General features: G+C 45.4%; 1 long non-coding RNA gene across 1 annotated transcript in view; it reads right to left on the bottom strand.

Moving 5' to 3' along the window:
• The window catches only part of LOC138298597 (uncharacterized), a 162,283-nt gene that overhangs the window by 105,707 nt on the left and 36,237 nt on the right, over positions 1-20,339 (bottom strand). The window lies entirely within an intron of this gene.

Genomic DNA, 20,339 nt, shown 5'->3' with positions numbered 1-20,339 from the left:
ACGAAGAGGAGGTAGAAGAGGATTTCCCCAAAGGGGAAGAGGCAAAAGGAGGCTTCAAGAACAAATGGAATGACCTTGACATGCAGAGCCCAGAAGAGGAGGTTGACAGATACCCCTCAAAACCTTTTCCCCCTCAACATCATACTCTACAACAGCCTGATAAAGAGGACAGCTGAAATCTATGGTGTGCCTCTACAGGAAGAGAAGGGAGACTTGTGCTTCCTTCCAGAAACTCGTGTGCTGTCAAACAAGGGGAATCTGTCTCTCCCAATGCTACCCAGCATACTGGACCTGGGCAAGGAGGCCTTCAAGGAACATGCTGCAGCAAAGCGGGTGACACCAAGGGTGGAAAAAAAAGTATAAACCTTCTTCAAAGGACCCCATATACATCCAGGGAACACAGTGGCATACTCTATCATCGTCACTACTGCGAGACGGAGGAGTAATGCACACACCTCCACAGGCCCTCCTGAAAGGGAAAGCAAGAGGCTGGTAATGGTAGGGAGGAAGATGAAGAGAGAGGCAGCAACACAATTGCTTATAGCCAATTCCAATGCCTTCCTTAGTATATAGAGTCACCAACAGTGGAATGAGATTGAGGAGCTAATGAAAAGGCTCCCAGAGGAGGCAAGAGGTAGATGAGTCCTTACAACAAAGTGAAAAGGACAACAAGACCACTGAGACAATGGGCACTCTTCAATACAGAGACAGCTTCAAGAGGGGAGGACATATGCCCAGAAAACCCACAGGAACGAGACCCTTTGCGACAGGGTAACAGCAGCAACAAAAAACCCAGGGGAGTACACAACAGACCGACAAACAACCTGGATACCGGCAGTGGCAACATCCCACAGGGCAGCCCTTTTGGGTAGAGGGTTAAGGGCCAATCCTCCAGAGGAGGAAGAATCTCCAAGTGACTTGGAAATAGCCCCAAGCCCATACACAACACCGGTGGGAGGCAGAATAGCACAATACCCACAAGAATGGGCAAAGATTACCAAAGACAATTGTGTTTTAAATGTTGTACTCCACAACTACTGTATAGAACTCACAAACCCACTAAAGAAGAAAAGGTATCAGAAAACAGAACCAGTACAGCTAAGGAAGGAAGTAAAAGAACTGCAAAAACACGCAACAGAAAAAGCACCTCAACAAACAACAACAAAAGAGTTGAAAAAGGGATACTATTCACTCTACTTCCTGGTACCAAAGCAAGGCCTTACACTAAATATAGTCCTGGACCTCAGATTTATAAACAAATTCATTTGCACACAGCACTTCAAAATGACAACTCAACAAGAGATAATTCCACTTCTACAAAAGTGGGACTACATGGCAACCATAGATCTAAAGTACGCCTATTTGCACATACCCATGAATCAAGTGCACAAAAAGTACCTCAGGTTCATGCTCGAGAAGGTTTACTATCAATCCAAGGTCTTACCCTTCGAAATAGTCGGCACCAAGGGTCTTTACAAAATGCCTGGCAACAGTTGTAGCATTCCTAAGAAGGGGATTCATGTATACCCCTACTTGGATCACTGGCTGGTAAGAGCAAATACAAAGGAAAAATGTCAAAGGGACATTAACACAGTGATCACAACCCTACAAAAACTGGGTTTCTGCTTTTACCACACAAAATCATCCTCACAACTAGAAAAGATTTTCCTAGGAGTAAGACTGGATGTGAGGAAAGCACATGCATACCCTATTCAGAAGAGTACATGCAATCAAAGAACAAACTCTCCTTTACCAGAGGGGGCACTCTCTGACAGTGAGGACAGTCATGAAAGTAAGGGGCATGTTGGTATCATGCATCCCCTTCATAATCCATGTGAGACTCCAGATGCGCCCATTCCAGGAATGGCTAGGCAACAGTTGGTCACAAGCCACTAGGAATTGGGAGGATCTAGTGGTTGTAACAGAGAAGGATATACAATGGTGGGCATCCAAAGACATAACCAACCAAGAGGAGACCTTTCAAGGCAACAACTCCATTGGTGACCATTACAACCGATGTGTCTCACAACAGATGGGGAGCACACAGGCAATTGGAGAATTCAGGGCCAGTAAAACAATGCAATGGTCATTTACCCTAAACGAACTAGCCCAATAGATATGGAAATAGGCGATATCACAAGGGATCAACTTACAAACAGTCCACTCGCCAGTGAAGGACAACATAGAGGCAGGCAGACTGAGCAGACAGGAAAGCAGTTCACACGAATGGGAGATAAAACAAGAGAGCCTAGAAAAAATCTTTAGGATTTGGGGCACACCAAGAATCGACCGGTTCGCATCACCAGAAAACAGGAAATGCCAACTTTTCACCTTCCAGGTTTCAACACCACCAATCAGAAGGGAATGCCCTGTGACTAAACTGGTCAGAGAGATTTGCCTACGCCTTTCCACCAATTCCCCTAATACCAAAAGAACTGGAGAAGGCCAGGCTACCTGGGATGAATCTCATCCTAATAGCCCCACAGTGGGCCAGACAAATCTGGTATTCAACCTACTCGAGCTGTCCAAAGGACAAATGATCAAGATCAAGGTGGAGTGAAACTGGCTCAAAATTTAGAAGGGGAGAGTGTTCCACCCGTAACCAGCAACACTCAATCTAACAGCATGGCATCTAAATACAGAGAATTCGGACACCTAACCCTACCACCTAGGACCATGGAAATACTGAAGGAGGCTAGGAGCCAACAGGACAATGCTATGCAAAAAAATAAAAGCAACCTTCTATGGTGCACAAAGAACAATACCTAGGAGACAGTATTTAGACAGGAAACAGTAATAACCTATCTCACACACATGCTGGACAGCGGGATCAACTACTCATCTCTCAAAGTACACTTAGCAGCAGTTGTGGCCTACTCCAGGGGAGCTTTGTGTAAATGTTTTTCCTGCACCTGTGATGAAAAGGTTCTTGGAGTGATCCAAAAGAATTGCTCCTGCAAGGAAAGCACCAGTCCCAATGTGCAGCTTAAATACAGTATTAACACAGTCGATGACAAGGCCATTTGAGCCTATGCACAAAGCAGAGCTCCGGTTTACCACACTTAAAACTGCCTTCCTGATAGCAGTCACATCGCTACAATAAATAAATGAACTTCAAGCGCTAACTGTACAGGAACCATACATACAAATTCACAAGAGCAAGGTAATCCCCAGTCAGTTTTTGTAAAGCGTGGCTACTCACCGGTGAGGGTCTGAAAGTGCTGGGGGGGAGGAGAGGGGCCTCATCCGAAGAGCCACGTCTTGAAGTTCTTCCTGAAGATAGTGAGAAAAGGGCTTTGTATGAGGTGCAGGGGGGAGGTTGTTCCAGCTCCTTGCTGCGGTGTAGGTGAAGGATCGTCCTCTGCGGGTGGTTTTATGGATGCAAGGGATGGTGACCAGGGCCATCTGGGTGAAGCAGAGGGATCTGGCGGGGTGTGGAAAGAGACACGGTGGTTCAGGTAGGCTGGTCCTGCGTTGTGTATGGACTTGTACGTGTGGGTGAGTAGCTTGAAGGTGATTCGTTTTTCGACAGGGAGCCATTGCAGGGTCCTCAGGTGTTGGGAGATGTGTTCTCGGCGTGGGAGGTCCAGGATGAGTCTGGCACCAGCGTTCTGGATGAGATGTAGTTTTTTTATGTTTCTAGTCGAGGTGACATAATAGAGGGCATTGCTGTAGTCAAGCTTGCATGTGACTAAGGTGTGGGTGACTGTCTTACGACAGTCTGCTGGGATCCATCTGAAGTTTTTCCAAAGTTTGCGGAGTGTGGGCCAGCAGAAGGAGGTGACTGCATTTACCTGGCTGGTCATGGATAGGGAGGAGTCGAGGGAGATGCCGAGCTTGCGGGCGTGCTCAGTTGGTGAAGGGGGGACACTGAGGGATGTGGGCCACCAGGAGTCATCCCAAGCTGAGGTGGCGTTTCTGAAGATGATGAGCTCAGTCTTGTCAGATTTGAGCTTGAGGTAGCTTTCTCTCATCCAGGTGGCGTCTGCTTCCATTCCTGAGTGGAAGTTCCTTTTGGCCGTGTCCCGGTCTTCAGTGAGGGAAATGATGAGTTGTGCGTTATCGGCATATGACACAATGTTCATACCGTGGCTTCTGACGATGGCTGCGAGAGGAGCCATGTATACATTGAACAGTGTGGGACTCAGTGAGGACACTTGGGGAAGTCCGCAGTTGACTCCTGTGGGTCTGGATGTGCAGGGCGGGAGTCTGACCCTCTGCGTCCTCCTGGAGAGGAAGAAGTGGATCTATTCCAGGGCTCTTCTGCTGATTCCTATGTCGTGGAGTCTGGTGCATAGAGTGCTGTGGGAGACTGTGTCGAAGGCTACTGGGAGGTCGAGGAGTATGTGGGCTGTGGTGTGGCCGCGGTCTAGGAGTAATCAGATGTCATAGGTGGCTGCCAGGAGGACTGTCTCCATTCTGTGGTTGCTGCGGAAGCCAGACTGGGAGCTGTCCAAGGAGTTGTTGGCCTCAATGAAATTCCGTAGTTGTGCGTTGATTGCTTTCTCCAGTACTTTGGTGGGGTAGGGTAGCAGCAAGATGGGCTGGAAATTCTTTAGTTCTGATGGGTTGGCTGAAGGTTTCTTCAGGAGAGGGCGTATTTCGGCGTATTTCCAGACCACAGGGAAGGTGGCAGTATTGGTGGAGCAGTGTGGGCTAGGGTCCGTGGGGGCTGTGGAGTGAGTGCTGTTCATGATGCTGACTGTTTGCTCCGTGGTGAGCGTTGACCAGCTGTGGATGGTCTGGGTGGGTTCTGGGGGGGTGGGCCGGTCACCCAAGGCATCCAGTTGCCAGTATTCTTTAAGAATCCACAGACACAACTGGAAAAGACATGACATACTCATGATGTAAGAAGAGCGCTGATATACTACCTAAAAGAAACCAAACAGTTTCACAAGGGGAACCAACTGTTTGTTTTATATGCCAAATCCAGCAAGGGGTCACCCATCACAAAGGGAACTATTGCACAATGGATTATGGAAACAATACAAACATGCTACACCTCAGCTGGCAAATATCTACCTCATCGCCCTAAGACGCACTCAACAAGAAAGAAGAGTGCAACTCTAGCATTCATGGCAAATGTACCCATAGACACTATCTGCGCAGCAGCAATATGGGCATCCCCACATACATTCATCAAGCATTATTGTGTGGACATACAAATGCATAAGGAAGCTCAGGTGGGACAGAAGGTAGTACAACACCTGCTTGCAAGCTTATCATTTCACCCCAACAAACCCAAGGAAGGTGAAACAGCTACATAATCTAATGCACAGCATATGAATCCGGAAAAGGATTCATGCTGCAAAACGAAATGGTTACTTACCAGTAGGAGTAGTTTTGTAGCCTGAAGCGTTTTCTGGATTCACATGCAACCCACCCACCTCTCCGGAAATGAGAACAAGACAAACAGGTGGGGCAGTGGTCTTATATAAGGATAAACTGTTCTTTAAAACAAGGGGGGAAACAAGATTGGAAAAAGAATTGGGAGATGGCTACCATGCACGGGAACTTCAGAGGCACTGTCTGATTTCACCCAAGGGATAGACCAAGCACCAAACCGTGGTCGGTGACAACCAAAAAAAAGGAAAATAGGCAATTCCGGACCCAACCACTAGGTGGCGGATAATGCACAGCATGTGATCCCAGAAAACTCCTCAGGCTGCAAAACTACTTCTACTGGTAAGTAACCATTTCATTTTCTGCTACAGATATTTCAGGTCTACCCTGTGAATGAGACAGAAGGGTGGAAGCATCAGTTGACTAAGTACTGTATTTAGTTCTAGTGACACTTTTGTGAGAAAGGGTAAGACCATCGCTCAACCTCCTGAACCTCAAAATTTCTGCCAAGTGAACTATACACAATGTGCATTTAAAGGCACACTTGACTCGTTAATGTAATAGGGTCTGGTGCGGCTGAAAGAGATGAGATTCAGACCTGGAAGTGCACAATTTAAACACAAAACCACTCCCTCTTGGCATTGTAGGTTTTTGTAGTAGCCGGAGCACGTGATTAAACTAGTATAGCCCTGCAGTCCAGTCTGACAAAATGACCCGGTGTCCACACTCTTGGTGGTCAGGACTCAGCTGTTGGGTTGACCGATGTGAAGTCCTGGTGGTCGACCTGACTATTGTGTCTGTAGAGATGCTTAGCAGAAGTTCTTGGTTAGGTACTTTGCACGGAAGTGTCCCTGACAAAGGGGCATCTCCTATTGAGGAGAAATCCTCTTCTGAAGAAGATACGAGGCCAGTCTTCTTTCTCTGAATTTTAAAGTATTCAAAGGGATGTCTTACAAGTGTCACAGTGAGAAGCTTTGTGGTTTAGATAAAGGCAATAAATTATGTAAGTATGGTTCATCTGAATAGATTTTTTGCCATAGGTTGAATAGGTTTTGAAGAAAAATCTCTTCTCCATATCTACCATGGTTCGAAATGAAAGTCCCTCTGCTGCACCAAGAAAGATATAAAATCCACCAGAAACAACTTGCAGTTGAGTGAAGCTGAAGTTAGGCATGGCTGTAGTTCATGAAAGGTGAAGATGTTAAGACTCCAGTCAAATTGTATTTTAGAAAGTAAAGCAGACCTCATTCTGTGGGGTCCCTCACATAAGACACATGGTAGAAATCTGAGCTGTCATGACATCTAGGGAAAGTAGAGATCTCAAGACTTCCACCTTATTGGCTGAAGTCCGGGTTTCAAATGTACTCCAAAGAAAACACTATTGTTGGGCAAGTGGCCATTTTAATACTGTCCATTTTACAAGTACTGCCAATTCCAAGCTTGATGAAACAGTACAGTCGTATGAATCAGTGAAAGCTCCAGTGATGGAAAATGAGCAACATTAACAATTAATTTGGTATGGCAATCTGTACATCACAGACTCAAAGCAGTCCTTTATTAAGGTACTGACCCAGACTCAACGCACACGCAGAAGATTTGTTCTCAATGAGGTGTTAGCTCATTGATGGGTTTAAACGCCAACTAGAAAACAAAAGTCTGAGGTGTTGGGATTTTGTAAGTGATGAATTCAAAGGAATGTAGTTTCTTTTTGGATACATTTATCCAGAAGGAGAACATGGGCCTCTTGGGAATTCAACTAATCTTGTTTGTTCTTGTTTGTTAGTGCAGGTTGAAAGTGCCCAAGCGTCCGAATTGTTGAGTGTAGGAGGCTCACTAGGCGAGACATTTCCTTCTTGAAATATTAAAACAAATGCGCAAATCTACTAAAGTTGTAGGTAGGTGCTTGTGCGACACAAAAAATAGCACCTATTTGCCAAGGAAAACGCAGCATTCACAGTGCTGAATTGCTTAGCTTGATCACCTGTGCAAACTTTAGTAAACAAGTCAAATCCTGAAGAGAAAAACCTATTTAAGATATCTGTTGTTTTGCCGTCTCAGACTGAACAGAAATCACGCTCAATAACGTTACCAGTTAATCTGAAAGACAACTAAGAATTATTAGGCTAATCCACAATATGTTACATAAGATTGTTAATTTGACGTTAGGCATTTTATTTATCATCCTGTGGTACCTTGGCCATCGTTTCCGTAGTTAATGCATTAATCCATGCAATGTTACACACTGATGATTGGAATTGGAGCCTCATTCCCAGGGGCGCAGCTATCAGTAGTACGGCAGGGGCAATAGCGTCAGGGCTCAGGTTCAGGTCTGGATCTAAAAGAATATTGTGAGGGGAAAAGAACAAGGTGGACTAGAACTACTGGGGCTTCCCGTCACCTCGGAGTCATGGGGAAGGGCTTGAGCTGCCTGTTGTCTAGTTCTTAGGAAAGCAGCAGGAATATATGCTTGTAGGCAGAAATATGTAACCTATTTAGACATATTAAACGAGAGAGAAAAAATGTACTTCGAAATTCAGCATTCTTTTTTAATAAAGGGCTTGGTCGGTAATGGCAGATTTAAAGTTGTGCAATTTATGAATAGTAAAGAGTTCTATTGGACACTGATGCACCACGAACCTGAGGGTTTGGTACATCAGAGGATAAAGGGCCCAAATGATGTCATTTGTAGTCATTTTGAATGTCTGGTAATAGTGTTATTGTGAATACCTGAACATTTCTTCTTTTGCAACTAAATGTACTTGCCTGGGAAAAAGTGCCAAAACTCATTCCTCAGATGTCACATAGCCTTTCATCCTGTCAGTTCCAGGTCATGTTTATAGCTCGTTATTGAGATATTGTCCCTGTCCTTTGAACGCTAACAGTACTAGTTGCTTCGCCATGGAACACTTCCCGTTAGTCAATTTTGAACCGCATCTGGCTCTGCCTCTCAAACAACTGTACCGCATTCAATCACTTTGTCAAGGGAGTTTCCAGGGAAACTAATGTTTGCGTGGGCATTCGCATAGCGCTGCAGAACGTTGGACGGTACTATAGCCTTTTATATCAGGTACTACATTGACATTGCTCTATACACCACACAAGCGCCAGTGCCAAAAATGAGTAAGTAAGCCTAGAGTGCCTAACACCCTGAGGGTACAATTTGAATCGAATAAGAATGGAACCTTAATACCCTTTCAGAAATAACAATTCATTAAAATGTGAATGTGTCTGATCTGATTGATTTTTTCTGGGCTTGCTACAAGGTTGAAGTTAATTCAGTCTATGGCACAGCTCAGAAACCGCATGCCCTGAGCTGAAGCTATATCTTAAAGCAACAGTAGATATAAAAGCATGCACCCTGAAGCAGTGAGATTTCTTGTGATATCTAAAATCACAATAGTTTATAGGTTTGACATCAACAATGAGTCGTCTAAATAAAAAAGAACCCTCCTAGCTTTTGCTGTGAGAGCTTCCATCCCGGTGTTAAGGATCTCAGTGAAATTCCAAGGAGTTGACGAGAAACCAAACAGTCGAGTTTGGGAAGAATAATCGAAACAGTTAAGTAAGCTTCCCTCAGATCTAATCATACCAACAAATTCCCTGAAAAAAAGTTACTTACCTTCGGTGACAATATTTCTGGTGGATAGCTTATATTCCAGCAGATTCCCCACTATATGAATATCCTTTGGGTAGTACATTGGATCCAGAAACCTTTCTTCCAGGCAATAACTCTTCAGCATTGCTATTGGGAACTATGTGGCCTCACATCTATAGATTTATATATATATATATATAGAGAGAGAGAGAGAGATATATAAATATTTCTATGTTCGATGGCATGTGTAGCTGCAGATACACATGCTATGCACAGGTCCTGCCATCTAGTGTTGCGCTTGGAGTGTTACAAGTTGTTTTTCTTTAAAGAAGTCTTTTCCAGTCACGGGACCGAGTGACTCCTCCTTTTCAGCTCCATTGCGCATGGGCATCGACTCCATCTTAGATTGTTTTCTTTCCGCCACCGAGTTCGGACGTGTTTCTTTTCACTCCGGTTGTTCGAGTCGGAAAAGTACTTCAAACTCTCTAAATTCGTCAGTATTTTTTTCGATCGCGTACCATCTATCATCAACACTTCAATAGCAGCGGATACAGATCTCTACTTGCCCTTCGGGGCACCCACACCCAACTCGGGCCTGGTCGGCCCGACCAAAAGTCTTGTCGAAGCCTCATGGACCAGACCCCGTTTAGATTCTGCCCTCGGTGCCACGCCAAGTTCCTTACACGGACCAACATCTAGTCTGTAACCTGTGTCTATCTCCAGACCACCGAGAGGATACCTGCGAGGCCTGCAGATCCTTCCGCTCGAAAAAGACTCTACGAGACTGAAGTGTGCGAAGGTTAGAAATGGCGTTGAGAAGCACTGAATGCCTCAACGGAGAAGAGGAGGAGATGATCCACACCGCAGTCTCTGTTCGGGGGTCCAACTCCGAGCATGAGTCCGACAATGACAGACCAATAACAGCGGGCCAGCACGTGAGTATGCCTGCCCCTACCCAGTCCAAGCCCAAACACAAGGCCTCGGGGACGCCACCGCCAGAAGGCCATGGCTCCACCCGTGAAAAAACTACTGGTGACCAAGCAACATCTTCGGCACCGAGAAAGGCCATGCCACCGAAGCCTTCGGATTCGAGCCGAAGCACAGGCTCCAAAATGCTGAAGCTCCGACCTATCGAGTCGAGGCCCCGAAAATCCCTCTTGGAGCCGAGGCCCACGTCTACTCCAGGCCTTTCGATCCCGAGGAAACCTGCTTCGGAGCCGAAAAGACACACATATACAGAGGAGCATGGACTTTCCAAGCAATTAAGAGAAAGCCATAGATTTGCGGAAGAACTTGTGCAAATGGAGGAATTTGACGAAAAACAAGCCAGAATCCAAATTCATAAAAACACTGGCAAGATCCTCACTGCACCTTCTCTAAAAACAAAGAGGAAGCTGGCCTTTCAAGGACATTTGGACACTGACCAGCCACCGGCTAAAGTGCCAAAACTGAGACAAAAATCTCCACCTCCTCAGTTCTCACCTCACCAGTCTCCTCCTCATTCTCCTCAACTGTCTCTCCACCTATTACCCCCACTGCACAGTCTCCAGTACACTCTGCACAGTCACACCAGGATGAGACCGACCCATGGGACCTTTATGATGATCCCATTTCTGACAATAGTCCAGAGTGCTATCTGTCAAAGCCATAACCCCCAGAGGATAGCACCTCATACACACAGGTTCTAGCTAGGGCAGCGTCATACCATAACATAGCCATGCACACAGAACCTCTTGAGGATAATTTTTTATTTAATACATTGTCCTCAACTCACGCCACCTACCAGAGTCTACCCATGCTACCTGGCATGTTTAAACTTGCACATTAAATCTTTCAGGAACCAGTTAAGGCAAGAGCAATCACTCCTAGAGTAGAAAAGAAGTATAAGCCGCCTCCTTCGGACCCAGCTTTCATTACCCAACAGCTACCCCCAGATTCCGTATTGGTGAGTGCAGCAAGGAAGAGGGCTAACTCTTGGTCGTCAGATAAAGAAAGTAAAAAATATGATGCTGTGGGTAAAAGAGTAGCATCACAAGCGGCTAATCAATGGCGTATAGCCAATTCCCAAGCGCTACTGGCTAGATACGACAGGGCCCACTGGGACGAGATGAAGGACATCATCCAGCATCTCCCCAAAGATCAACAGAAAAGAGCCCAGCAAATAGTCGAAGAGGGGCAGGCAATTACCAATAATCAAATCAGGTCAGCGTTAGACTCCGCAGACACAGCTGCAAGAACTATTAATACAGCTGTCACCATTAGACGACACGCATGGCTTCGGTCGTCAGGCTTTAAACCTGAAATCCAGCAAGCTGTTCTGAACATGCCTTTTAATGAACACCAACTGTTTGGCACACAGGTTGATACAGCCATTGAGAAAATGAAAAAGGACGCCAACACTGCCAAAGCTATGGGGGCGCTTTACTCAACACAATACAGAGGCTCATTTCGAAAGCCTCAATATAGGGGAGGCTTTAGGCCCCAAACATCTGAAGCATCTACCTCACAATCCAAACCCTCTTACCAGACACAATACCAAAGAGGGGGGGTTTAGAGGAACCTACAGAGGACAATTTCCCAGAACTAGGGGAAATTATCAGCCCTCAAAGCAAACCACACACACCAAGCAGTGACTTGATCCACGTCTTCCCTCACCACACTTCCCCTGTGGGAGGAAGACTGCAAAAGTTCCACACACACTGGTTACCCATCACAACAGACAATTGGGTCTTATCCATTGTCCAACATGATTACTGCATAGAGTTCACACAAACTCCTCCAGATATACCTCCAAAACCACACAAACTCTCCTCCCAACACATTTCAATGTTGCAAACAGAGGTACAGTAATTATTACTCAAACAAGCCATTGAGCTTCTACCACATCATCAAAAAGGAACAGGGGTTTACTCCCTATATTTCCTCATTCCCAAAAAAGACGGAACACAGAGACTAATACTAGATCTCAGTCTTTACATCCTATCAGAGCACTTTCACATGGTAACACTACAGGATGTAGTCCCATTGTTACAACAAGATTTTATGGCAACACTGGATCTAAAAGATGCATATTTTCACATACCCATCCTTCCAGCGCACAGAAAATATCTCAGGTTTCTAATACAAGGAAAACATTACCAGTTCAAAGTGTTAGCTTTCGGGATAACAACAGCTCCAAGGGTATTTACAAAATGCTTTGCCATAGTCGCAGCCTACATAAGAAGACAACATATCCATGTCTTTCCATATCTCGACGACTGGCTAATAAAAGCCAACAGTCAAACACAGTGCCAATACCATATATGTTATGTAATAAACACCCTACACACACTATGGTTCTCAGTAAACTACCAAAAATCTCACAACCAGCACAGGTTCAACAGTATATAGGAGCCACATTAAACACCCAAACTTCACAACACCATTCACCCTGTAGCACAGTACATTCCAGGGATTCACAATCAATTAGCAGACGGTCTCAGCCGGGATCATCAGCAAACACACGAGTGGGAAATTCACCCCCAAGTACTTCACAAGTACTTTCGTCAATGGGGAACACCAGACATAGATCTATTCGCCACCAGCCAGAACGCAAAATGCCAAAACTTCACATCCAGATTCCCACACCCTCTACCCAAGGGCAATGCTCTATGGATCAACTGGTCAGGGATATTTGCTTACGATTTGCTTACGATTTTCACCCTCTCCCGCTCATTCCCTTTCTGGTCAACAAACTGCATCAAAACAAACTCAAACTCATACCTATAGCGCCAACGTGGGCACGTCAACCATGGTACACAACATTGTTAGACCTGTCACTAGTACCACACATCAAGCTACCAAACAGGCCGGATCTGTTGACACAAAACAAACAACTGATCAGGAACCCCAATCCAGCAATACTCAATCTAGCAATCTGGCTCCTGAAGTCTTAGAGTTTGGATATCTACATCTTCCACCAGAATGTATGGAAGTAATTAAACAAGCAAGGAAACCCACTACCAGGCAGTGCTATGCAAACAAATGGAAAAGGTTTGTCTTTTACTGCCAATCCAAACACATAACACCTCTTTCCGCATCCATACAAGACATTGTAGGTTACTTACTTTATCTACAAAAAGCAAATTTAGCTTTTTCATCCATTAAAATATATCTCACAGCTATTTCAGCCTATTTACAAAATATACAAAACAAGTCTCTATTTAGAGTCCCTGTCATCAAAGCCTTCATGGAAGGACTAAAACTTATCATACCTCCAAGAACACCACCAGTGCCTTCATGGAATCTTAATATTGTACTCACACGGCTCATGGGTCCACCGTTTGAACCCATGCACTCGTGTCAGATTCAATATCTAACATGGAAAGTAGCATTCCTCGTTGCAATCACTTCGTTACGAAGAGTTAGTGAAATACAAGCATATATATATATATATATATATATATATATATATATAGAGCCAACAGTGTGCTGGTGTCAGTTCCTAGTACTTTTTCTGTGTTCAATATTGAGATGTGTGAAGAGGCACAAATCAGATCAGCATTTGATACATGTGCATATCTTGTTGTCTTATTAATCATGGCACTGCCACAAGTCAAGGAGGGAGGGGCTACACACTCTTAAGTCTTCAACCACCTCAAATGTTTCCATTGGGTATTAGCTGTCAAACATTCTGTATTTAAAGCTCTCTGCCATCGAGTCCTTTATGGCCCTTTGTACCTTAGAAGTAGGTTTCAGACCAACATTCCCATTTTTTCTTTGCAGTCCTCCATTGCCACCTGGAACCCCACCCCTTTAGACTTGATTGTCTTTGAGCTTGCACCTCCTTTTTACAGCCAAATACAGAATCCTTTTTCTTCCAGAATTTTCAAACTTGACAACTTTTTGGAAACAACTCAGAACATCGGTATTTCAACTTCCTTAATTTGAGAAATCGATTGAGCTGAAGGTCCTCAGCATCCTGCAGTGACAGCAAATCCATCCTGTGCAGCATAGGAAGGGATCTATACAAGGACACTCTAATCTGAAAAAAATCATCTCCATCACTTCAGTATGAAGTTCCTACTCAGTGTTTAAGGAGAAGTGATTCAGAATATCTGGTGTCCTTTGAATGGACTTCTTTATATGCAAGGGAGAAAGGCCTGTGTGACAAGATGGAACTCCTGCAGCTCCAACACATTTATATGCAGGCACTGCTCCCACATGGGCCAAAGGCCTGTGTTGTTCTGTCACCAAGGTAAGTGCCCCAGCCCAGCAAGGAGGCATGCAAAACTACAGTAGCCTGCAACTGCAGAGAACAGAAGGGACAACCCACCAATAAATTGGAAGGGCACATCCCTAAAAATAGATCTTTGAAGGCGTGTACAATTCTGCTTTCAAGCCGAGAGTTTTCTTCTGCATGGGCTTTTTCTTCCTTAGACACCAATGAAGGACTCTCAGTCGTCATCTGTACTATAGCACCAAATGGATGCATGAGGCCATCAGGCCCAATAGGTATGTGACTTGTGGAACTGTGACCACTGTCTGACCTAGAAACAACAGCATCCTGCTCTGAATAGCCACCATCTTCTTCTCAGGAGGAGAGGCCTTCAAATGAATCATGTCTAGCACACCTGTCTGTGCTGAAGATGTTCTAGAGACTGTGCCTTCACCAGCCTGCCCTCTACATACAGAAATACATGGATTCCTGGCCTCCACAATAAAGCTACAACGATAACGTTGGTGAATATTTGTTGAGCAGCCTCAGTCCAGAAAGAAGAATGGGAAACTGGTGGTGCTGCAATCCCATACTGAACATCAAGTAGCACGTGTGAGCAGATCAATAGAGGAACATAAGAGTTCTGAAGGTCCAGGCACACTAAACAGACTCTCACATTGAGGGACAGCAAGACCTGGCTCAGGTACATCATCTTGAACCTATTCTGTGGAACGAAAAGCTTCAGGAGGCAAGATCCAGAATTGGTCTCAGATCTCTGTCCTTCGGTACTAGTAAGGAGGTAAAATCCCATGCAACATTGCTCCATGGACAGCACCCCTCTGGCCCCTTTGTTCAGCAGGCCAAACTCCTCTGTCCCCAATATCAAAGCATATGCTATATAGCACGTCCTGGTCGAAGGAAGGTGGACCGGAGGAGAAGACGGGAAAGGTAGAACATAGCCCTTGTGGATTACCTGGGTTAGTCAGTGATCTATCTTATCTTCGTGAAAAAGCCCATGATTAATCTTTCGTAATCCACATTTTCAAATTAAAGGTCTTGTTCTCAAACGGTTTCATTGCTACCTATCCAACCAGTGTTAGGTATTGAAGTCTGACAGCAAGTTACCCAAGCCTACTCCCTACTTATGTAGTGTACCGCCAGGATCCACCCTCACACTGACTCTCCTTAACCCTTATGTAGAGCTCCTTCCCGCAACTTGCAAATATACAGTGGTGCTCACCCACACGGATGACACTCAAGTGTGCCATAATACCTCCTCTTTCTGTGACCATTGTACTCTGCCTTCTGTCCTGCTGCAGACCTGGATATCTAAGTACTGTAGCCTGTTAAACCTACAAAAAATTAAATGTATCCTTTTCTGTCCAAAGTTAAAGAAGTCCTTCAACCCAGTCTTAACTGATTGGATTCACTTCAAGGAGTCCTTCAATTCAATCTTAATTAACAACTTTAACATCCTTCACTTTTCCTCATCACTCTGTCCCACCTTCTCTTAGGATTATCATGCTCACAAACCTTTCCATGATCTCTCTTATCAATAAGTTCTCCTAATCAGTCATTTTTCGTCTGCATGCCCAGAAAAAAGAAAAAACTGCTCTCGTCCACTCCCCTATTAAGATCAGCAGCTGCTGCCACACAGCAAGAGATACAGTTGTTGTGGCGCCTGGATCTGTTCCAAAGGTTGATTCTGATGAGCATGATGTGCTTTGGAGTAGCCTAGAAATGTTTAGTACATGTTTTCTGCAGACTGAAAGCCCTGAGAAGAGCTCTTGTAAGGCAGCCAGACATCTCCATTCCCTGCATCCCAGGCATCTTGGAGTCACTAAAGGTGATAAAAACAAACCAAACTAAATGTCATCATAGCAATCCTTCACGGGAGCCGTCATGCAATGCAAACATATTCTACAAATATAGGTAGTTGGTGATGTTACTACTGTCCACTTTATTAAAGAAAGAATTTGTGAATGCTCTCTAATGTTGATCATTTAATAACCTGAGAATTGAGTCAGTTATAGACTCTCTAAATTAAATGGGAAAATAAAAACCCATTCCTACGTAATATTCTTTTGTTCACAGCTTTGCTTACTACTTGTTTTATTGATTAATATGTCCGTGTAGATAACACAAGATTGTACATATGTCTGTTGACTTTTTCTATTTATAGGAGAATGCCACCAAGGAATGTTTACATAATATGAGTATATGAACTACATAGTTTTATAAGATATGTATACAGTAGAAACATCAGTACTAATTGTGTATAAGGATTGAAATTACGCTCTTGAGCGTCTGTAATTAAATTCAAGAATTTCATGGTGGGCAAGGTCAATGAAAGATAACTCTGCACAAGATTTGACCTAATTTTTTCAGAATGTCTTCTGAGTGCCTCATATGTCAAAATTACCTCCGTTATGCCAGGGACAGCATTCTACCGTGAGTGTCCCTTATGACAAAAATGACATATACTATGAATAGTCCAGAGTTTTGCCATTGAGCCATGTACCATCGGTCACTATTGAGTGAAAAAGAAACCCTAGTACATCAGTGCCAGCTATTTGTCATGGTTTCCCCCCTCTAATATGATAAGGTTGTCCTCCCCTAGGCCAACAATTACCTGCAATGTGCCAGTGTTTTGTAACTAGTGCTTCACATATCAAGAATTTCCTCCAGTCTGCCAGGCCCAGAAATTTCCTTGGGTAAGGCTTGTGTCAAAAAAATACCTCTATTGTGACTAGTCCAACATTTTGTTGAAGGTGCCCACTATATGCCATTGCTGCCGCCTCATGACAAAAATTACATGCAATATATTACTGCCAGAATTTTGCCATTGATGCTTTCCATGTACTACGGGTTACCTTTATGCCAGTAATTACTTCTCATATGTCAGGGCCAGCATTTCGTCCCGGTGGTCCCCAAAGCATTCATTCTTACTCTCATGTTTATATAGGGTTCTGTTAGTTGTTGCTTTGAATATTTGAGTAATTATTTGCATGAGCGTGCCACTATTCTCTATGACCATTGAAATGCTCATACAGTGACAGCTCATATAGAAGACCTTGCTCTATTTATTGCATCTCCTCATATTGATGTTCTTTTTGTCAAAGACCCTTGATTATATGATTCTTTCTTGTTTTTGCTATTCCCCGTGGATACACAATCGTTCAGCATGACCACCCATCAAAATAAGGTCAGGTTTTGCCATTTTTATATATATATTTGAATACACCAGGTTTTATTGATTCATTGCAAGAAGTAACCATTAGCATGTTAATTTTCAGGTATTGCATATAAAGATGGATCATATGTAATGATAGCATGCATTTCAGTTCAACCAAGAGAAACCCCATAATTTGCCCCAGATTTTGTCCTGTTTGTGTAGGCATCCTCTTGCCGCATAGATGGGTTCTTCAATTTTGACACACAATTCCATCCCTTGCGCCATGCTGCGGCCGTTGAAGGGGTGGCCGAATTCCATAGTTGAGCGATATCTCTTTTTGCTATCAAAGTTCCCACCCCTACCAGCAGCTCCTCACCCCGGATCCTTCCCAGGTCTTCCATTAGTCCCAAGAGAGCAATGCAGGCCGTTGTCGTCACTGGATGTCCCAACACCTGTGACAATATGTAGAAAATGCATCTCCATAAGTGAGATATTATAGGGCAGGACCAAACTGCATGAGAGAAGTCTGCCTCACCCTTTTCACAGTGCGAACAGGTGGACGAAGGGTGCTTGCGGGGCCTCCATCACTTTAGTGGAGTTAAGTATGTAGTATGCAGGTAATTGTGTTGGATCAAATGAAGCCAGAAAGAGATCCCCAATTCTCTTGGCGCTCCAGGCACTGTCGTCAATGGGCCTATCCAGATTTCCCATTTGATCTTCATTGAAGTGAACAGATCTGGCGAGTTGATGACCAGTGACCTTTACACCTGAGAGATACCACCCTACACAACTGGACCACGCAACAACTGGGCCTCCTGCAACTTAAATTCAGGGGCCTTACCAATGGAGTCCCCATGGACCATCAAAGCATTTCAGAGGTATTTGTAGAATTGATACTGATTTAAGTTGTATTCTACTTTTATATCCTGAAATTACCCTGCCAGACGTCCCATAGCTGAGAAATACCAATGAGGTCCCACTTGGCGAAGCCCTGTAATTGTGTAATCTGGCCTAGCCACCCCGCTTTCCATACTGGAGTCTGTAACTTGATCTTTGTGTCCCACCCTGTACATTGCAGAGCCTATCTCCACACCTACAATATCCCTCTCGTCAACTTTGGGAGGGATCCAGGGAGCGGTGTGCCATAGGGCATATTCATAATGTTGTCCATACTTATGATTGTTACTTCTGTCCGGAAAGCTGGGTCATCCCACCCTCCCTGAAGCCAATCATTTAGCATGATGAGCTCTGTGGCCCAATAATATAGTCGTACATTTTCCAACGCCATCCCCCTTCAAATATTGATTGGGTGCATTTCCCAGACACTATGGTGGTCATTACAACCCTGGCGGACGGTGTTAAAGCGGCGGTAAAACTGCCAACAGGCCGGCGGTAAAAAAATTGCAATTACGACCGTGGCGGAAACCGCCAACAAAGACAGCCATTTTAACACTCCGACCGCCACGGCGGTACAAACAAACAGCGCGGCGGTCACCGCCAACAGACAGGCGGGAGACAATGTACCGCCCACACTATTATGACAGGCCAATCCGCCACCTTTTCTGGGGCGGATTCACCGCGGATAAAAACACGGCGGAAACAGGAATTTCAAAGGGAAAACACTCACCTCTACACACCCACGAGGAACGAGGACACCATGGACCCGGAACTCCAAATTCTCCCTGCAATAGTCTTCCTGCTCCTCTACCAGGAGCACGAACGCCGGCGGCGAAGACCATGGTGAGTACTGCACCTACGACACAGGGGAGGGGGGGAGGGAAAAAACAGGGACACACACACGCAACACCCCCACCCTCACCCACTAAAAAACACACAAATGCGTATCAATACATCACAGTAACACCCCCCAAACCCCCCGGAAGAATGCAAAGACAATAGAAAATTAGTGTAACCATTGTAATATATTAAAAACAAGTAGGCAGAAATATACATATACACCATGTACAAAATAAATACCAAGCATAGTAGTCCAGGTAGTGCACTAAGATAGTCCGTGGAACACTGGGACCACACGGTATGGGCGAGGCCCACACAAGATCCCCGACCATGACGGAGAGAACACTGCAGGGGCATCAGATACCAAGAAAACAGGCACCTCAGGGGGAGGGAAAGGGGGGGCACCTCAGCCGCTTGAGTGCACAACGCCAAATCCACAAGGGGGCCACATGCCCACTGTTCCATCCTGGGGAGTGCAAAGCCACAGTCTCTCAAGTCTCTACAGTGGGTGGTCTGCCCACTGTTCAATCCTGGGGAGTGCAAAGCCACAGTCTCTCAAGTCTCTACAGTGGGTGGTCTGCCCACTGTTCAATCCTGGGGAGTGCAAAGCCACAGTCTCTCAAGTGGATGTCAGTCTCCACTGGTTCTGGAGGGGGCATGGTGCCCAGAGTGCTTCATCCTGTTAAGGACAGAGGTAGTGGATGTCAGTCTCCACTGGTTCTGGAGGGGGCATGGTGCCCAGAGTGCTTCATCCTGTTGAGGACAGAGGTAGTGGATGACAGTCTCCACTGGCTCTGGAGGGGGCATGGTGCCCAAGGTGCTTCATCCTGTTAAGGACAGAGGTAGTGGATGACAGTCTCCACTGGTTCTGGAGGGGGCATGGTGCCCAGAGTGCCTCATTCACCCCGTGACGGACTCAGTTGCATCAGTGCCCCTGCCGCTCATGGGCTAGTGGTGCTTCAGATGGCGGTGCCCTGTTCAACGGTGCTTGAGATGGCGGTGCCCTGTTCAGCGGTGCTTCAGATGGCGGCCTCCATTAAAGGGTCTCAGCTGCTGGCGGTCCTTCATGGCCCAACGGGCCTTTTGCTGGTGGTCCTTCATGGCCCAGCGGGCCTTTTGCTGGCGGTCCTTCATGGCCCAGCTGGGCTTGTGCTGGCGGTGGCCTCATGGGTAGCTGGGCTTGTGCTGGCGGTGGCCTCCTGGGCAGCTGGGCTTGTGCTTGCGGTGGCCTCCTGGGCAGCTGGGCTGGTGCTGGCGGTGGCCTCCTGGGCAGCTGGGCTTGTGCTGCCGGT

The sequence above is a fragment of the Pleurodeles waltl genome, chromosome 1_2, assembly GCF_031143425.1.
Source record: "Pleurodeles waltl isolate 20211129_DDA chromosome 1_2, aPleWal1.hap1.20221129, whole genome shotgun sequence".
Lineage (NCBI taxonomy): Eukaryota > Metazoa > Chordata > Amphibia > Caudata > Salamandridae > Pleurodeles > Pleurodeles waltl.
This window is presented reverse-complemented; position numbering and strand designations above follow the sequence as displayed.